Source organism: Herpailurus yagouaroundi, unplaced genomic scaffold (assembly GCF_014898765.1).
Source record: "Herpailurus yagouaroundi ecotype Mexico unplaced genomic scaffold, PumYag 140, whole genome shotgun sequence".
NCBI classification, from domain to species: Eukaryota; Metazoa; Chordata; class Mammalia; order Carnivora; family Felidae; genus Herpailurus; species Herpailurus yagouaroundi.
Window position 1 is genome coordinate 2447008 of NW_024412395.1, and position 20436 is coordinate 2467443.

General features: G+C 44.8%; 2 long non-coding RNA genes across 2 annotated transcripts in view; both read right to left on the reverse strand.

Moving 5' to 3' along the window:
* LOC121030383 (uncharacterized) overlaps positions 1-1513 on the reverse strand; it is a 9523-nt gene extending 8010 nt beyond the window's left edge. The window contains exon 1 of the long non-coding RNA XR_005790177.1: positions 1403-1513. This is a non-coding gene — a long non-coding RNA (uncharacterized LOC121030383). The remainder of the gene's footprint in view (positions 1-1402) is intronic.
* A 9193-nt stretch (positions 1514-10706) lies between these two features.
* Positions 10707-20187, reverse strand: LOC121030214 (uncharacterized). The gene is made up of 2 exons (XR_005790114.1): positions 20011-20187; positions 10707-11563 (listed from the first exon to the last, which is right to left on the reverse strand). It is a non-coding gene; the product is annotated as an uncharacterized LOC121030214 (long non-coding RNA).
* Between the last annotated feature and the right edge of the window lie 249 nt (positions 20188-20436).

Consider the following 20436-nt stretch of genomic DNA (forward strand, 5'->3'; position numbering starts at 1 on the left):
ACTCATACATACTCACCCACACTCACACCTGCTCCTATGGCCAGTTTCCCATGCACACTCACCGACACTCACACCTGCTCCTACACACATGCTCTCTTATATACACACTCATAGGCATGCACACTCATGCACATTCTCACACAAACACATGATCACATGCACATCGCTCTCTCTCTCTCTCTCTCTCTCTCTCACACACACACACATACACACATGCAGTCACTCTCACAGACTCTCACACATGCTCACACCTGACACTGAAGCACAAAGCTATGGACCCCTGATGGAAAGTCATGGAGGATACATGAAAGAGATAACCTCTCAGAAATTACTAATAGTCTACCAGGCATCAAGCCTATGACAGGTGCTGGGAAGCAGCAGAGTCGGAAGGAGACACAGTGCTGATTCAGATGCTGATTCCTCCTGTTTCCTTGTACAGATTTGGCTTCATAATTCATGGACTCAAGGCCCCAGCCTAGAGGTACACAGTGGCTCCCACAGGACATCCAGCTAGCAAAGGGACCTTGTTTAGCCTTCAATGTTTTGTTTTGTTTTGTTTTGTTTTGTTTTGTTTTAAACCAGTTATCACTTTTTGAAACTCAGGAGTTATCACATAAAATCTAAATTCTGGCTTCTCTAGAAAAACTGGAAAAGCTTGGAACTCATGTGAACATGAGCGCTGGGTCTGCCCACCTCACAGCTCAGGGTGCCTGTCCAGCCCCCAGTGCTTGGAATGGTGGCCTCCATGTCATAAAAGGGCAGCTCTTAGAAATCATCTACCTCAAACCTGTAATTTCCTGCTGCAGATTCAGGGTCTGGAGAGGAGGAGGCCCTGTATGAGGCCACATGTGGGGCAGCCCAGGGCCACTTGGCTCAAACCACCTGCAGCAGGACCAGGGTGGCACTCCCTGTCTTCTCCTTTTCTCTCTCCAGTACCTCGGACAGTCTCAGGCCCAGTGAAGTCCCAGGAATGCAATCGTGGGAGAAAATGCGGGCCAGGTTCTTCAAACTCCACTTCCAAAGGAGCTTCATGGTTCCAGAAGCTGGACAGCCTAAGACAGAAGTTCTGCCCCCAGAAGGATGACTGTCCCCAAGTCCCTTTAGGGGTCCAGATTGTGAGTCTGTGTGGGGCCCAGCCTGATGCCAGTGTCTTGCCCCTTCTGTGTCCCAGGGGCCCTGTCCAACCCCCCCCCCCAGCTGGGGCTCCCACTCCCTGGAGCACCAGTCTCCCATCCTCACCCCTCCATGACCCTCCTTGATAGCACCCACTGCTCACACAGGCCTCATCCACAGTCTGAGTTCTGAGCAACCAAGAAGACCCAGGCCCCACCTCCTACATGAACAAAGGAAGTTCCAAAACCCCCACCGAGGACATCGGGTGACATCGGGTAATGACACCTACCCTCGGGGCTGTCATGATGACAAAATGAGACAATGCATGCCGTGATCTGACACCGAATAGGTGCTTGGAAGATGACAGCTGCTGGCATTATTATCACCAAGGAAAACTTCACATCCTCTCCATACTAAATATGGCCTGCAATGTACAGTGGAAGAGATTCGTTAATTCTACCATATGTCCTAATTGGAAACATAGCTTGAATCACTGCCACTTGCCAGAAGAAAAAAGAGAAAGGCAAGCCAAAAAAAAAAAAAAAAAAAAAAGGTTTTTCTTGACTTCCTACAGACTAGAGCAGTTATCAGGCAAATGTCTTCCCCCTGACTCTGGGATTTTCCCAACATCTCCATCATCTGCCTGCACTGGTTTTCATCTCTGCAATCATCCCACAGGCTAGGGACCCAAAGGAGCATCTTTGAAACCCAGCAAAAACTATGCATTAATGGTGATCTTTCAGACAATGCACACAAGGAAATTTATTGAGCAAATCTTCACAAAACAACTTTCAAACAGATGGTGATGGGCCCATCACAGCTAAGCCAGACCAAGTCCCCACTCCAGGCAGCTCAGAGAGGATGGGGGCACCTTGTTAGGGCACCCCTGGCAGAACACTCCAACATGACAGAGGTGCTGGAGCCCCTGCAACTGTGAGGTCATGAAGCTCATGGACCAGCTGGGTAGAGGATGCCATGGCGTGACACACGGTCTCACCCTGCATCACAGAAGGCAGGGGTACCTGCCCGGAGCTGTGAGCCAGTTGCTCAGAATGGTCACATTAAGAAACAGAGCCATATATGCCTGAATGTTGAATAAGTGGACCAAGAATAATCAAGCTAGCCACACATGGCACAATGATTTGCATGTGTTCAGCTGAGTCAATGAGGGAAGATAAGAATGAGCACCACTGATGGTGAGAAAGGAGATGAGCCACTTCAGGTCCTCTTGGCCTCCCATCTCTGTTCCTGCTCCTTTGGTCTCTGACCAACTTCACACAGATGAAATGAAGTTCCTGGCCCCTGCCTTTGCCCCTGCCACCCCTGCGACCTGAGCATCCCTGCTGACATCCCCAGGGAGGCCATCACATCTACACACATGTGTCTGGAGGAGCCAAGGGTTAATACCCCAAGGACAAACCTTTATCCAGTGGTATATACAAACCAGTGGGCAAGTTCCTTCCCTGCGGCTCAAGGGATACCCTGAGACACAGGGTACAGCTTCTTAGGGACCCTGTTCTCTTAATCAAGTCTAACTCAGTGATAATCCTCCCATGTTCCCCCTTCTGCCCTCCTCCACTGCCCTGGTCCTCATGCCTGCTCCCTGGGTTTGCACTTGCTAAGGAAAACATCCTTTGCACAAAAGCAGTACACAGCATCACCTACACAGAGATCATGTGGGAGATGTGAGCCACAGAATATCACTACTAGAAGGGTCTTCAAGGCCACCTTGTTTGACCCCAAACCTCCCCTTCTATTTTATAGATGAAGAAACTGAAACCCAAAGCTGAGAAGGGAATTCATTGTCCGAGGCCATACAAAACATTTTAAAACAGGAGCGGATATGTTAATATCAGATAAAATAGACTTCTGAGAAGAGGAATTACTAGAGACAAAGAGGGATATTACATAATGATAAAAGGACCAAATTACCAGGAATACATAACAATCCTAAATGTGTATGCACCAAACAACAGAGCCTCAAAACACATGAAGCAAAAACAGAGCTGAAAAGAGAAACAGATAAAGCTAAAATTATAGTTGGGACTCCAACACTCTCCTTTCAGCAACCTGCAGAACCACTAAGCAGAAAATCAGCAAGGATATAGAGGGATTGCTAACAACACAACCACCCAAGGAGCTCTAATTAACATACATAGAGCACTCCACCCCAGAATAGCAGAATACACATTTTAAAAGTGGCTATGGAACATTCACCAAGACAGACCATATCCTGGTCTATAAAACCACTCCTGAATAGGCTGATAATCACTAGAGGGGAGGGGGGTGGGGAATGGGTGAAATAGGTGATGGGGATTAAGGAGGGCACTTATTGTGGTGAACACCAGATGTTGTATGTAAGCAATGAATCACTAAATTGTACACCTGAAACTAATATTACACTGTATGTTAACTAACTGGAATTTAAATAAAAACTTTAAAAAACCCACTCTCAACAATTGAAACTAATGTAATATTGTGTATTAACTATACTCAAATAAAAAAAAGTTTTAAGTCTCAACAAATTTAGAAGAATTGAAACAATACAGACTGAGTTCTTGGACCATAATGGAATGAAACCAGAAATCAAAAACAACAGACACAGTGAAACTAAACAACACACTTTTAAATAATCCATAAGTCAAGAAGGAAGCCTCAAAGGCAATTTAAAAATACATGGTATACAATGAAATTGAAGACACAACATTTTTGTGATGCAGCTAAAGCAGGGCTAAGGGGGGAACTTATAGCACAATTTATATTTGTATTTATTATTTATAGTTACATTAGATATTAATAGCCTTACCAATCTCAAATCAAATATAAAATCAACCTAAGTTCCTACCTCAAGAAACTAGCAAAGACAGAGCAAAATACATGAAAAACAAGCACAAGGAATAAAATAGTAAAAAGAGAAGTCTGGGGCACCTGGGTGGCACAGTCGGTTAAGCGTCCGACTTCAGCCAGGTCACGATCTGGCGGTCCGTGAGTTCGAGCCCCGCGTCGGGCTCTGGGCTGATGGCTCGGAGCCTGGAGCCTGTTTCTGATTCTGTGTCTCCCTCTCTCTCTGCCCCTCCCCCATTCATGCTCTGTCTCTCTCTGTCCCAAAAATAAATAAAAAACGTTGAAAAAAATAAAAAAAAGAGAAGTCAATGAAATTGAAGATAGAAAAACAATATAGAAAAATCAATGAAATAATAAATTGGTTCTTTAAAAAAGTCAGTGAAATTGATAAACCTTTAGCAATACTAACAAAAACAAAAGATAAAAGACACAGATCACCAATATCACTCCAGATTCCACAGTCATTAAAAAGGTAATAAGGGAATACTGTGAACAGCTTTAAATTCATAAATTTGACAATTTAGAAGTGTACCAATTCATTGAAAACTATAATGTACCAAAACTCAACCAAGATGAAATAGACATCTGAGTAGCCCTATAATCATCAATGAAATTGAATTCATAATTTAAAAGCTTCCAAGAATGAAATGTCCAGAACCAGATTGTTTTACTGAAGAGTTCCATCAAAAATTTGAAAGAAAAATCAACACCAATTTTACAAAATCTCATCCATAAAACATAAGAGAGGGGAATACTCTCATCCCAAAACCAAAGACAAAACTGTGCTCCAATCTCTCTTATGGACTTCAGATGCAAAACCCTCAATGAAATTTAAAAGAATTCCAACAATATGTAACAAGAATTATACATCATGATCAAGTGAATTTTATTCCAAGAATGCAAGACTGACTCAACATTTGAAAATCTATCTGTATAATACACCATGTCAACAAACTAAAGAATAAAATCCATATATTATTATCAGTTGATGCAGAAAAAGCTTTTAACAAAATCTAACACCCATTCATAATTTAGAAATAAAAACTCTCAGGAAACTAGGAATAGAGACAAATTACCTCAACTTTTTAAAGAATACCTTCCTCTCCCCAAAAAATTATAACAGTAATATTTATACTCAATGGTAGAAAAAAAACCTGAATATTTCCCCCAAGAAGTTCTAGTCACTACAATAAGGCAAGAAAAGTAAATGAAAGACATCAAGAAGGAAAAAAAACACAAAACTATCTGTATTGAAGATGACATGATTAACTACATAAAAAACCTTAAGGAATCTACAAAAAAAAAATCCTCCTATAATGAATAAGTGAGCTCAGCAAGGTCATAGGATACAAGATTAACACCAAAAAAAATCAATCACATTTCTGAAATGAAATACAGAAAACAAATTTTAAAACACAATACCGGGGCTCAGTAGCCCCAGTGGCTCAGTCTGTTAAGAGTCTGATTTTGGCTCAGGTCATGATCTCATGGTTCATGGGATCAAGCCCCACATTGGACTCTGCACTGACAGCACAGACCCTGCTTGGATTCTCTCTCTCCCTCTCTTTCTGCCCTCCCCTGCTCTCTCTCTCTCTCTCTGTCTCTCTCTGTCTCTCAAAATAAATAAATAAACTTAAAAAATAAAATAAAATAAAACACAATACCATTCACAATTGCTCCAAAGAAAGTGAAATAGTTAGATATACATTTAACAAAACATGTATAGGGTCTATATGTTGAAATTTACAAAATGCTGATGAAAACAATCAAGGAAGACTTAAATGAAAGGAGAGATATTACACTTCTTGGATACTCCATGGATTTGAAGACTCAAAATAGTGAGATATCAACTCTCCTTCAAATTGATTGATAGATTTAATGTGATGCCCATAAGGTTTTTTATAGACATAGAGAAACTTATTCTAAAATGTATAGGGAAAGGCACAGGAACTAGCATAGTAAACAACATTGAGATAAAAAAAAATTAAGTGGGAATAATCTATCTAATATTAAGGCTACAGTAAATGTGGCATTGGTAGAGAAACGAATACATAGATCAATGGAATAGAACAGAGAACACAGAGTAGAATTAAATATGTCCAATAATTTTCAACAAAAGTGCAAAACCAATTAGATAGAAGAATAGCCTTTTCAAAAATAAAAAACAAAACCTAAAACCTCATATCTGACACACACACAAAAAAAAGTTCATCCAAAATGAATCATAGACTTAAATGCAAAACATAGTACTATAAAACTTTCAGGAAAAAATAAACAAATAAGGAAAACTCTTCAGGATCAGTGCTAGGCAAAGAGTCCTTTGACTTGATACCAAAAGCATCATCTTTAAGAGGAAATTTTAATAAGCTGGACCTTATTTTTTTTTTAATGTTTACTTATTTTTGAGAGAGAGAGAGAGAAAGAAAGAGTATGTGAACAGGGGAGGGGAAGAAAGAGAAGGAGACACAGATCCCAAGCAGGCTCCACACTCTGAGCTGTCAACACAGAGCCCAACACGGGGCTTGAACCCACAAGCTGTGAGATCATGACCTGAGCCGAAGTCAGAAGCTCAACTGAGCCACCCAGGTGCTCCTAAACTGGACCTTATTAAAATGTAAAACTTTGGTTCTGCGAATACTCACATAAAAAAGATAAAAATGACAAGCTACAGACTTGGAGAATATATTTGCAAACAACATATCTGAAAAAAAGGACTAGTATCTAGAATACATAAAGAATAATCAAAACTCAACATTAAAAAAATATATATATCCAGTCTGAAGATGAGCAAAAGACGTGAGAACACATTTCACTCAATAGGATATACAGATGGGAAAAAGCCCACGAAAAGACAGCATCAGCAGCCCTTAGAGAAATGCAAATTGAAACCACAAGAGGTATCATCATATACCTATGAGAATGAGGGTATGGTAAAAATAGTAACACCACCAAATACTAGGGGAGCATGCAGGGACACCAGATGTCTCACGCTTTCAGGCACATCAAACAATAGAGCCTCTCAGAAAAGCAGTTTGGCAATTTCTTCGCAAAAGCAAACATGCAATTGCCACAGGACTCTGGACACTATCCTAGAGAAATGAAAATTTGTGTTCTCACAAAAACAATTACACAAATGTTCACAGCAGCTTTATTTGTAATAGCCCAATCTCCAGGGAATTATGCTGAGAGAAAAAAAAAGCCAGTCTCAAAGGGATTATATAATTTCTTTCATATAACTTTTTTGAAATAGTAACACTTAAGAAATGGGGGACAAACTAGTGGTTGCCAGGGATTGGGGGGTGGGGCAGGTGGTGGCTAGCAGTGGATTAGAAAATGCTAACAGGAGGGAACTTTGGATTGTTAACATGGCTCAGTAACCTGACTGTGCTGGTGGATACATAAAACTACACAAGTGATAGAATTGTATAAACACAGGCCTACACACACATACACACACACACACACACACACACACACACACTCATAAATAAGCCAAAGATGGCCAGTATGTATTGCCCCTGAGTTGTTTATTTCTCCAGCTGTGGCTGAGACCCATTAGGTCAAAAGCCCTCAGGCACCAAATTCCAATTTACACACATCCAATTATTTAAAAAAGCAGCCCAAACAAGCAAAGTTTTAGCCATTTAGAGACTGCCTGCTTTGCATATCTCATGGAAACTCTCCCAGTAGCTGTTCTTTATTTATAAGATAAAGCCCAGGGGCACCTGGGTGGCTCAGTCAATTAAGCTTCTGACTTCCACTCAGGTCACAATATCACAGTTTGTTTCATGGGTTGGAGCCCCTCATTGGGCTCTGTGCTGACAGCACCAAACCTGGACCCTACTTTGGATTCTGTGTCTCCCTCTCTCTCTGCCCCTCCCCTGCTCGCACTGTGTCTCTCTCTTTAAAAAATAAACATTTGGGGCGCCTGGGTGGCTCAGTCGGTTCAGCGTCCGACTTCGGCTCAGGTCATGATCTCACGGTTCGTGAGTTCAAGCCCTGCGTCAGGCTCTGTGCTGACGGCTCAGAGCCTGGAACCTGTTTCAGATTCTGTGTCTCCCTTTCTCTCTGACCCTCCCCTGTTCATGCTCTGTCTCTCTCTGTCTCAAAAATAAATAAGTGTTAAAAAAATTTTTTAAATAAATAAATAAACATTTAAAAAATTATAACATAAAGCCCGATGCCCCTGCTGCACTTCCCAACTCTGTGACCCAGACATGCCTGGGGTGTGGCTAAGTGACACCACCTGGACACATGAGCCCTCTGCCCCACCTGCTTCTCTCCCAGAAGGTGTCCTGCCCTCCTCTCCTTCTGAGTAGTGACACCCCTCTCTGGACCTCATAGCCTCTGCACAGATTTCTGCTAGGAAGGGTTCCCCCACATGCAACCCTGTCTCAACACGACCTCATTGAGCCTATGGTGTGTTACTGCCCCACATGGTCATATCCTCCCCTTGATCAGCCCCATCCTTCAAACCACTCCTCCCACATACACCTCCATGTACAAACACATGCACAAATGAATGAAAGTAAAACTGGGGAAACCTAAATAAGATCAGATGGTTGTATCAACATCAGCATGTACTGTGTGATATTATACTATAATTTTGTAATGTTACCATTAAAGGAAACCCTGTAAAGGGTACAAGTGAACCTTATTATTTCTCACAACTTCAAGTGAATTTACAATTATCTCAATAAAAAATTTATTAGTGGGGTACCTGGGTGGATTAGTCAGTTAAGCGTCTGACTTTGGCTCAGGTCATGATCTCATGATGCTGCCATGAGTTCAAGCCCTGCGTCGGGCTCTGTGATGACAGCTCAGAGCCTGGAGCCAGCTTCAGATTCTGTGTTTCCCTCTCTCTCTCTGCCCCTCCCCACTCACACTCTCTGTCTCTCCAAAATGAATAAACATTAAAAAAAATTTTTTTTAATTTCTCTTATGGCCCCTGGGTGGCTCAGTCAGTTGAGCATTTAACTCTTGGTTTCAACTCAGGTCATGATCTCACTGTTTATGAGTTCGAGCCCAGCATTGGGCTCTGCACTGACAGCCCGGGGTCTGCTTGGGATTTTCTCTCTCCCCCTCTCCCTGCCCCTCTTCCCGCTCGCTCACTCTCTCAAAATAAATAAATAAACTTTAAAAATGTTTTCTCTTAAAATATTTCTGGCTACTCGCAAGTTCTGCCCACACCACTGTCACTAAGATAAGTGATAGAATGAACAGACCTTTCCTCAGGCCTGTGTGTTGGTTCCACCACAGCAGCCCCACAGAACTGCTGAGCAGACCCCATGCATGCTAACACAGGCACACACACACACATGCACACACACGTGCACACACATGTGCACACACATGTGCACACCCTGACATGCCCTACACGGAGGCCCTCTGCCCTCTCCCGCTGGGGGGGGAACAGAAGCTCAGAGTCCCACTGGTCTGCATGCTACCCTAGGCTCTATTCCCAATTCTGGCCTCTTGAGCTAAACATGGCCACTCTGAGCCCCAACAGTCTTATCTGTAAAATGCGGATAGGGCTCCACCCTCCAAGGTGCTTCTTGTGAGACCAGAAATTGAATCTGTGAAGTGTGTATCATCATCCCCATTTCACGGATGGGGACGGTTGGGACAAGGCTGGGCCTGCATCCCTGCCCTGGCCGTTTTGTCCTGTGTGCCTTCTCCCTCCATGTGACTGGGTCATCAGGAACCCCGGTGGAACCTGTGTGCATCAGGACACAGGCTTGGCCCAGATCAAATTCAAACCTGGACTTTGTTAAGCGAATGTTTTCTTTCTTCAAACCTCCAGCCCCACGTGCTACAGCAGGTAGACTTCTGGAGCTGCAAGGTGGGGAGTGAGGGTACACTGGAGAGCTTCAGGGGCAGACCCTCAAGGAGTGGACACAGGAAGGGTTGGAGGGCCAGAGGGGCTTGCCCATGGTCCTACTTCCACCCTGCCTGGGCCCACTCACTCCCCCAGCACACTAAGCCACACAGCACATTTGTCAGACCCCTGACTGGAACCCTCCACCCCCACCCCACCCCAACCAAGGGAATAGCTGTGCTTGGCATGCCTACGCCTAGTTAGTGGGGAGGAAATTCCAGGAGGGCTTCTAAGGCTCTCCAAGCCTTGAATCTACCAACTGGATAAGGGAGGGGACAGATAACCAACGCAGCTCTGGGAAAGACAGGGCAAATGGTTGAGTCCAACCCCTCCTCCTGGGCAACTGCCACAGCTGGGCTCCACACTCTCAGCTTGGGAAGACAAGGTCAGAGGGCAGAGACCCCAGGGTGGGTAGAAGTCGACCACAGAGGGTCCAGAATGCCAGAACCAGGCCAAACTAATGAGAAGCCCAAGTAGCCCCGGTCATAGTGTCCTCAAAGCACTGGCTGAAAGATTGTGTTAAAAATTCCTAAGTCCATAAGAGGCCCCCAATCTCCCTGTACCACCCCACGGTCATGGGCCTCCTTTAGGCAGAACTTGGGAAGGACTGTGACTGGTTAATGTGGGGGCTAGCCCAGCGCTCTGCACACAGACAGGAGACAGCTCTGAGACAGGCTTGGAAAGCCACCCTCATCTATATGCTAATTAGCCCATGCAAGAATTACAGGGTTAATTAAGCATCTCTGCCCTCCTTCCATTTTATCTGCCCTGGACACAGAGGCAAGAGGAGGAAATCACAACCTCTGATCAAATTAGCTGTCCGCAGGCTGCCTGGGCCTCTCCTCTTCACAAGGCTTCAGAAACCAGCCCCCAAAGTCCATCACGTTTATTTCACAAGGCACGAGGGATTTAAAAAGTGATTAGGAATCAAACCCAGGAGCAACCAGCCCTTGACCCCCTGCTCTCAATTGCCTTGGTGCAAAGAGGGTGTTTTATCACAGCATCCAGGCTACATGCCCCCTGAGGTGGGATGGCCAAGTTGGTAGGAAAATGACTGTCAAGAAGGGAGGCTGGGGGCGGGGGAGGGGGACCTGGATGTGAGAGGCTTCCTCTTGCTGTCCTTGCTCTTGCCGTCGATGCAGCACCCCAGTACTTAGAACTGTCAGAAGGGTGAGGGTTTCTTCTGTCTCTGCTCCGGTGTGTGTAAGTGATTTGAATGCACCTCAGCTTTCTTATTTATTACAGGAGGACATGGCACAAACCTGGCAAAGGAAGCCCATGACATGGTGCAGGTGACTCGGTGGCCCATGCAATAGGCGTCGAGGGATAACAGGCAGAATGTCGATTTTCTTCCTTCCCTTTCTTGGCTAAGAAAACAGGAAGTTACCCAAATAAGACAAAAGAGTTTATCTGGGGTCTTAGAATCGCCACTTGGGAAGCGTAGATTCAGGCAGCAACCCAAACTTCATCCTGTCGAGGAGCAGTAAACACCCAGGGTCTTTATTAGCAAACTGCAGAAGTCTCCAGAAACTTGCACCAGTTGTCTTCCAAAAATTCTGAGTGGAAGATATAATTACATTTTACAATGTACAAAATTATCTGAGTACATTGTGACAGTTACTAGGAAAATATTTTTTGCAGAGTGTCCAATTTTTATCAAGAATGTGGGTGCAGCAGTCCTGTGTTCAGTCATATGCTTTTGCCCAGTTCAATAGTTCAACGCAGTTTCTGTTTCAGGAAAAAACAAAACAAAACAGGATGAAGCTTTTGTCCCCAGAATAGAGTCCTTCGTGCTCGAAGGTTTTACACAAGTTCATGCCTTCCATTTATCCCCTAGTGCCCCAGTCTTGGGTTCCCGTTATTCTCTTCTGCAAAAAAATCCTCTCAGATAGCTCAGTGTGAACTCGGCAGCCTGAAATGCTGGGGAAAGAGAGCGTCAGTAAATGTGTGCTGAACAAATGAGCTGGAAGCGTGCGAAGATCAGTCAGGAGATGGCAGGAGGGCCCGTGGGTATCCTTGAAAGACACCAATCACCACCCTCTTCCCCGCCAGGGTCAAGGCCAACCTCACAAGCCTCTCAAGAAGCACCCCAAGCACCATGGCCAACCAGCCAGATTTGGCATACAAGATAAAGCCCATCACTCAATCCCAATATAGCCACTTACAAACTGAGCCCCAGGGAGAGGCAGCTAGTTACTGACAGTGACAGGAGCGGAGCGTGGCTCTCCTAACACTCTCCACACACTGAGTTTGTGTGTGTCAGCCTCGTGTCCCTGGACAGAGTGCAGTTATGAAGAGACAAGCCCAGGCTCCTTCCCCACACGGAGCCCAGTGCATACACACCCTGTGTATGTGATGGGTGCTACTTCCATAATTAGGTATGTCACTTGGCACAACAGACTTCAAGACTGGGAAATTATTGGGGCACCTGGGTGGCTCAGTCGGTTACGCATCCAACTTTGGCTTAGGTCATGATCTCACGATTCATTAGTTCCAGCCCCGCATTGGGTTCTGTGCTAACATCTCAGAGCCTGGAGCTTGCTACAGACTCTGTGTCTCCCTCTCTCTCTGCCCCTCACCCACTTGAGCTCTGTCACTTTCTCCCTCAAAAATAAACATTAAGATTTGTTTTTTAAAAATATTGGGGAATTATTAGGACTTAACCTAATCACATGAGCCTTTTAAAAGGAGAGTTTTCTCCAGCTGGTGACCAGCAGAGGAAGTGGGAGATTCCAAGCATAAGAAGGACTTAATGCACCTTTGCTGGCCTAAAGATGGAAGGAGGCATGTGACAAGACTACGGGTGGCCTTTAAAATTTTTTTTTTTCTTCAACGGTTTTTATTTTATTTTTTGGGACAGAGAGAGACAGAGCATAAACGGGGGAGGGGCAGAGAGAGAGGGAGACACAGAATCAGAAACAGGCTCCAGGCTCCGAGCCATCAGCCCAGAGCCCGACGCGGGGCTCAAACTCACGGACCGCGAGATCGTGACCTGGCCGAAGTCGGACGCTTAACCGACTGAGCCACCCAGGCGCCCCATGGCCTTTAGAAACCAAGAGCAGTCCCCAGCAGAGCATGTAGTCCTCCAACCACAAGGAGCTGAGTGCTGCCAACAAAATGAATTAGCAAGCAAAGCCCCAAATAGGCACTTCTGGAAAGAAGCCATCCAAATGGTCAACAGGTATGTGAAAAAGTGTTCAGCATCACTCATCACCAGGAAATGCAAGTCAAAATCAATGAGCTATCAGCTTGCACCTGCTACAATGGCTGTTACCAAAAGGATAAAAGATAAGTGTTGGTGAGGAGGTGGGGAAAAGGAAATTCTGTACACTGGTGTACAAATTAGTACAGCCATTATGGAAAACAGTATGAGCTACAATATGATCCAGCAACCCCATTTCTGGGCATATATTCAAAGGACTTGAAATCAGGATTTCAAAAAGATATTTGCACTCCCATATTCATTGCAGCATTATTCACAATAACTAAGACATGGAAACAATCTAATGTGTCCTTAGATAAATGGATAAGGGAAATGTGGTACATACATATAATGAAATATCATTCAGCCTTTAAAAAGAAGGAAATAACCTTTGTTACAACATGGATGGAGCTGGAAGACATTACACTAAGCGAAATAAGCCAGATACATGAAGACAAATACTGCATTATCTCACTTATATGTGGAATCTAAAACAGTCAAACTCATAGAAGCAGAGAATAGAATGGAGGTTGTCACGGGCTAGTGGTGGGTGGAAATGGAGATATGCTGGTCAAGGGTACAAAGTTTAAGTTATGTGGGCAGGATCAGTAAGTCCTAGAGATGAAACGTGTAGCCCGATGACCATAGTTAACAATACTGTGTTGTAAATTTGAAATTTGCTAAGAGGATAGATCTCAAATTAAACCTAACCACACTGTGTGTGTGTGTGTGTACATACCATATATACATATGTATATGGGGGGCCATAGATGCCATGCAAGCTCTCAAATGGCTCTCCCACATATACACAATGTGTGTGTGTATATATATATATATATATATATACACATACATACACACATACACATACATACATACATACATACATACACATACACAATGGAATATTACTTGGCAATCAAAAAGAATGAAATCTTGCCATTTGCAACAACATAGATGGAACTGGAGGGTTCCATTATGCTAAGTAAAATAAGTCAGTCATAGAAAGACAAATATCATGTCTTAACTTATATGTGGAATTTAAGAAACAAAACAGATGAACATAGGGGAAGGGAGGGGAAAATAAGATAAAAACAGAGAGGGAAGCAAACCATAAAAGACTCTTAAACACAGAGAACAAACTGAAGGTTGCTGGAGGAGAGGTAGGTGGGGGGATGGGAGGATGGGCTAGATGGGGGATGGGCACTGAGGAGGGCACTATTGGGGTGAACACTGGGTGTTATATGTAGGTGATGAATCACTAAATTCTACTTCTGAAACCATTGTTACAGTATACGTTAACTAACCTGGATTTAAATAAAATTTTAAAAATTTTTCATTAAAAAAAACTAAACACGTGTGCACGCACACACACACATACACACACACACACACACACACACGATAACTATATGATGTAATGGATGTGTTAACTTGATTGTGGCGATCATTTCACAATGTATGAATATACCAAACCATCATGTTGTACATCTTAAATATATATAATTTTATATGTCCAAGGGAAAAAAAAAAGGAATGAACAAGAGAGCGATTTTTCCCCAGAGTCTCCAGAAGCAAACTCAGCCTGGCCAAACCTTGTATGTCAGCCTCATGATTCCCTGAGCAGAGAACACAGTCGCACCATGCTGAACCTCTGACTTACAAAGCTGGGAGCTGGTACAGCCACGCAGTCCATGGTAATGGTTACACAGCACAGAAAGCTAACACAGGGAGGATGTACCACAAATGTGCAAGTAATCAATTGAACCACACTTGGTCTGCTTGGGGCAGAGAAAGATCTACCTTGAACTGAATTTTTCTTTATTAGATGCTGGGGAGAGAGACACAGGATCTACCAGCATGTGCTTGTCATAACTTATGCAAATCTGACCCCGTGAGAGAAAGTCCTCGTTGCACTCCAGGACCACGTGAACTAGAACTGGCCCTGAGGAGTTCACCCAGTGCTGCTGCAGAGTTTTCTGAGGAGGTAGGAAGTACTCCACAGTGTCTTTGTGGAGTGTGGGTGGGAGGGGAGAAGGAAGGGAGGGCTTGCCTGCTTCTTTGCATGTTCTTTTCACTTTGTCTTTTACAAAGCTTCAAACATCGCACTGTTGAAGGCATGCTCTAGGCCTCACACCTCTATTCATGTCTATCCGGGAGCCATAGATGCCACGCAGGCTCTCAGATGGCTCTCCCCTTAAGCCAGTGTATGACCTGCTCTGGCACCTGCTACCCAAGACTGTCTTCCCACCAGTGTCAGCCCACATGGGCAGGAACTTTCCCATGGTCCTGCCCCATCCCCAGCCCACGGCCAGGCCCTGGAAGGTACCAATAAACATCCTGTGCACTGCAAATGCCTAGAGACCCAGCAAGCCCCACGTGTAAAATAATTCCACAGGAAACATGTAAGCTGCCACAGGAGGCAGGGGAAAGAGCTTACCCAAGAGGTATGGCAGCCACCATGTTTCTTCCTAATGGCTGTGCATTTCCCTGGAGTCCCTTCCAGACTGCAGGTAAATGTAGAGTCTGATCACACCCACCATTGGCTCTCGCTCACAACACTCCACTAAAATGACATCAGTGGATTTTTTTAAAATATATAAATCCATAAGAACTGAGGGCACAGACGCAGATGCAAAATGGCAGTAACATTTTGGAATCTAGGAAAAGGCTGGAGGAGAGTACCAGCCCCAGGAGGACCCAGGAAGCTACCCTCAGGGAAGCACAGAGGCAGTGCCCAGGGAAGGAGTTGGCTGGCCCCAAACAAGCCCGTGGGGCCCAGGATAGGAACCTCCAGGGCACACCGGGAGGCTGGAAGGAAGTGTGGGGAGAGGGCCACAATGGGACAATGTGAGAGGGGCACCATCAGTAATTGTGCAGCAAACATAACCCCTGCTGGCCTGGGGAGGAAACCCCAAGGGTCCCAGAAGCTCAGGGGCCCTCCTGCACTTCTGAAAGCCTGTGAGTCAGGACATCAAACGTTTGCTTCTGGAGAAACTAAGCCAGAAGGCTCCAGCCTGGGGGACCCAAGCACAATGGAGGATGGGCGTGAGATGCAGAAGAGAAACAGAGGAGAAGAGAAAGTCTGTACTCAAACAGCAGAACAACTACCACCTAACCCACTCCTGGCTCTGGCCCCAAGAAAGTAGACAGGATTATTGTGCAGAAAAGAGACCCCAAGGTCCAACATCTGGGGATCCCCACTGATAAGTTCTCATTGCCAGCTGCTCACATAGCCTCTGGTTGACTGGCCCTCCCATACCACAAGGGCTCCCCACTTGCTTTGAGTGCTTCATTGTTAAATCTGAACTGGCAGCCAGCAACCACCAAACATTTGAGGCAATCTTCTAACATGGGGAAAATGAAATCAAAATAGAAAAAAAGGAGGAAAAAATTTAAATCAGAAAGATCCTGCAGGCACAAAACAAGAATAGGGTTCTGTGGGAAAAGTAACAGATGCATGAAGAACTCTTAGAAATTCAAATAATAGTGTAATGGCTGAAATAAGTAGAACAAAAAGACAAAAATTAGTGCAGAAAGAGATGGAAAGCAGAGAAAGACAAGAAACTGAAAAGGTCAATTCAGAAAATCTGCAATCTAGAAAATGAAAACATAGGAGAGGGAAACTATCAATGAGATGATATTAACTATTTCACAGGTCATCTTAGTCCGCTCAGGTAACTGGAACAAGAATACCATGAACAGCAAATACTTATCCCTTGCAGTGTTGGAGGCTAAGTCCAAGACCACGGCACCAACAGGGTCCACAACTCATAAGGGCCCTTTTCCTGATTCACTGACATCTGTCTTCTCTCTCGCTGTGTCCCCACATGGTGGAGGACTGACGGAGATCTCTGGGGCCTCTTTTCTAAGGACTACTCCCTTTCATGAGCAAAGCACCACCCAAAGGCCCCACCTCCTAATACCATCCCATTGGGGGTCAGGTTTAACATAGGAATATGCAGACAGGGGGAAACAAATTTTAGTCCATAGCACAGGTCATAAGGTTCAGATTGAAGGGGTCCACTGAGCACCCCACAAAATGAAAGAAAAACACCCCACATCAACATACATCATCATAACATCTTATGGTGCCAGGGGGAAAGAGAAGATCCTCAAAGCTTCCATAGAGAGGAAAAAAAGAAAGAAAGAAAGTTGCTCATAAGGGAACTAGAATGGCATTAGACTTTCCAACAATGAAACCACGAATTCAAATATAATGGAGCAATGCTCTCAAAATTGTCAGGGAAAAAAATTGTTTAATCTAGAAGTGTATATCCAGTTGTATGGCATTCGTATTGCTCTCTAAACCTCCAGTTTTCCCTCCTTCTATTCGTAAAGATTAGATAGATAAAACTCTATTTCTGAGACTTGTTTACAGCCACTGTCCTATATATTAAGTGGGTTTTGTGTTGGGGGAGGCAATTTTCATGAAATCCTGGTTAAGAAGGTGTGGACACCAAGCTATGGCAGTGGTAGAGGTGGTTTCTTTCTGTATGACTCAGGCTGCCTGGAAGAATTGAGGGTCTATGCCTCAGCTTGCAGGAGACCAGAGGCTTCCTTAGGGGGAATGGCTCCCTTGTGAGCATTCTGTATCATTCTGAAAATCATCCCAAGGAGACTCACCTAGAAATTGTCTCTTTAGCCCTTCCAACACTGGTGTGAACACCTGTAATGATCCCTATTTCCTGCATTGAATGTTGGACCCTGCCCACACAGCTGCAGAGCTGCCCTGATGACGTTGGTCCTGATCCCTCAGCCAACCTCTCCTGGTCTATGCCACCAACTGTTGTGTGTTGGGCTCCCAGTGGCATGCACCACAGTGGTCTCCAGACGACGACCCTCAGGCCCAGACAGAGTGCCTAGAGCTAGGGTTCCCCTACACCCCACCGCTGCCTTTTGCAGGGCAAACTCTGGGATGTGGTATTCACCCCAGGGCTCCTTGGGAAGGCTGTGACTGGCACTCCTGCTGAAATCAAACTTGGCCTGGCTTCCTCCTCCTTGCCCTGCTTCCCCACCCCCTCCCCCTTTCTCCTAGAAGTATCTTCTTAATGAGTCATCTTCACACAAACCCATGTCCCAGAGTCTGCTTGGAAGAAATATTTTCAGACACAGAGGGACTCTTTTCATAACTTAGGGGACTATTAAGAGGACATGCTTCAGCAAAATGATGATGTGAAGCAGGCAAGGAAGCCATGAGACCCAGGAGTCCATCCAGAGCATGATACAAAGTAAGCCCCAGGATGACAGGCTGCTTGGGAATCTGGAGAGCAACCAAGATCCAGAAACCCCGTGTGGGAGGGTCTGGGAGAAAAGGAAATTGATAGAATGTCAGTTTGACTATTTGGAATATAAAACTGGTTCATATAGAACTGATCTGGCAAAGTGGTTAGGAAAAATAAACATAGGTACATGGAAAACCAAATAAAAGGAAAACATGCACATGTTAAGTCCAGGAAACATCATCATTGTCTACTTCACTTAGCGGTAAGCAAAATGTACTGTCATAGTAACAGAAACACTGACCATTGATTTAACCAAAAGTTGTGACAAAAAGTACACCGAAGGATGGCAGAAGGGCCAATGCAAGGAAGTCCATGCAGAGCTGAATTGCCATCTTCCACTGCAGTCCATAGACAATGTTTAAAATCGATTAGTCAAGAAATAGCAGTGTCAGCATATTATTTCGAAATATGGAAGTAAATACCAGCTGTGTGCATTGCAAACAGAAATCTATTTGTTATGAATTTGCTTTTTAAATCCCATTACTTCCAAAAAGATGAAGCATAGCTTCTGATGGAAGGTACATATACACACACATGCCTCCCACACCACAAAAAAAGAATAAGAACAGAGCCATGGAGGAAGGAGATAGAGAGGGGTGATGGGGGACAGAACACATACAGAAGCCCTCTACTCAGGAGTCCACCAGGGTCACAGCCAAGGAAGACTCAGCAGTCACACAACTCTGGATGCTCTCCATACTCAGCAATTTAAAAACTCACCCTCTATCTGAAAACTCTTACCCACCATCAGCCATGGCTGCCTCAAATTCCACAATGCAGACTCTCAGTTATCTGAGTTGAGCATTGCTCTCTCTTTAAGAGTTGTGTTTCCTTGAACACCACATTCAGTATTAGAAAAGCACAGGCTGGGTTCCCATTCTAAAGTTTGTTTGTATGTTTAGGAAGCATGAGTGGGGGAGGGGCAGAGAGAGAGGGAGAGTGAATCCCAAGAAGGCCCCAGGCTATCAGCACAGAGCCCAACACAGGGCTCTATCTCATGGTTCGTGAGGCCATGACCGAGCTGAAATCAAGAGTCAGACACTTAACCAACTGAGCCACCCAGGTGCCTCAGGTGGGTTCCCATTCTAGCTGCATGCCCTGGGCAGGCTGCTTCAAGTCTTAGAAGCTCAGCTTCTCTGTGTGGTGGGTTACAAAAATGGCCACCATCCTTGACAGCCCCTCCCGCTATTCTGGGCAGCCCCAGTCATTTGCTTTGACCAATAGCAAGTGACAAAAGTGACATTGTGCCCACTCTGAGTCTAGACCTAAAATGAAGACTTTCAGCTTCTATCTTTGATGCTCTTAGAACCCTTCACTGACATGGGAATGTGCCCGGGCTTTCCTGCCACAGTGAGAGATAGAGTCACCCCCACATCCCGGCCAACTGCCAGCTCACTTCCAGACTTCGGAATGAGGCCACTCAGGACCAAGAGGCCTCCAGTCAACCCACCAGCATCAGTCTGACCCAGCCCAGACCAGAAGGAACCAGCCAGTAGAATTGTGAGCTAAATAGACAGTGATGTGCTCTTTTAAGCCACAGAGTTTTGAGCAGGTTTGCTGTGTAGCAAGGAAAACCAATGCACCTTCCGTGTGAAATGATGATGCCAACACTTAGCTCACAGGGTTGTTAAGATGTAATGGTGATATATGAAGTCACCATAAGCACTCAAAAAAAAAATATCCCTTACCTCTTGCCCCCATCTCCAATGCATAAGTGCAAAAGAGTTCCTGGCAACAGTTTTTTCCACTGAGGAGTCCACACAATGAGGGCAGGGCTCCCAAAGGAGAGAGAAGAGCCCCGCATGCAGCCTTCTCACCCTTCCATCCCTGCAGTCAGGGCCACACAGCCACCTGATGCCACAGCAAGCAGCTCAGCTCCACAGGCGGCTCCGAAAAGGCAAAGATTTAACCGCTGTAATTGGCTTATTGATTTTGCAATCACATTTTAAGATGCATAATCTGCCACCATCTACATTGGCCATTACAGCATCCTTCCAAGGGAGTTTTATCTCCACCACCTGTGGACCAGACCCTGTGCCAGGAGGCACAGAAAATGACTCTTCCTAATCACACTGGAATTGCAGCAAACACGGCTCATGGCAGGCCCACCAGCC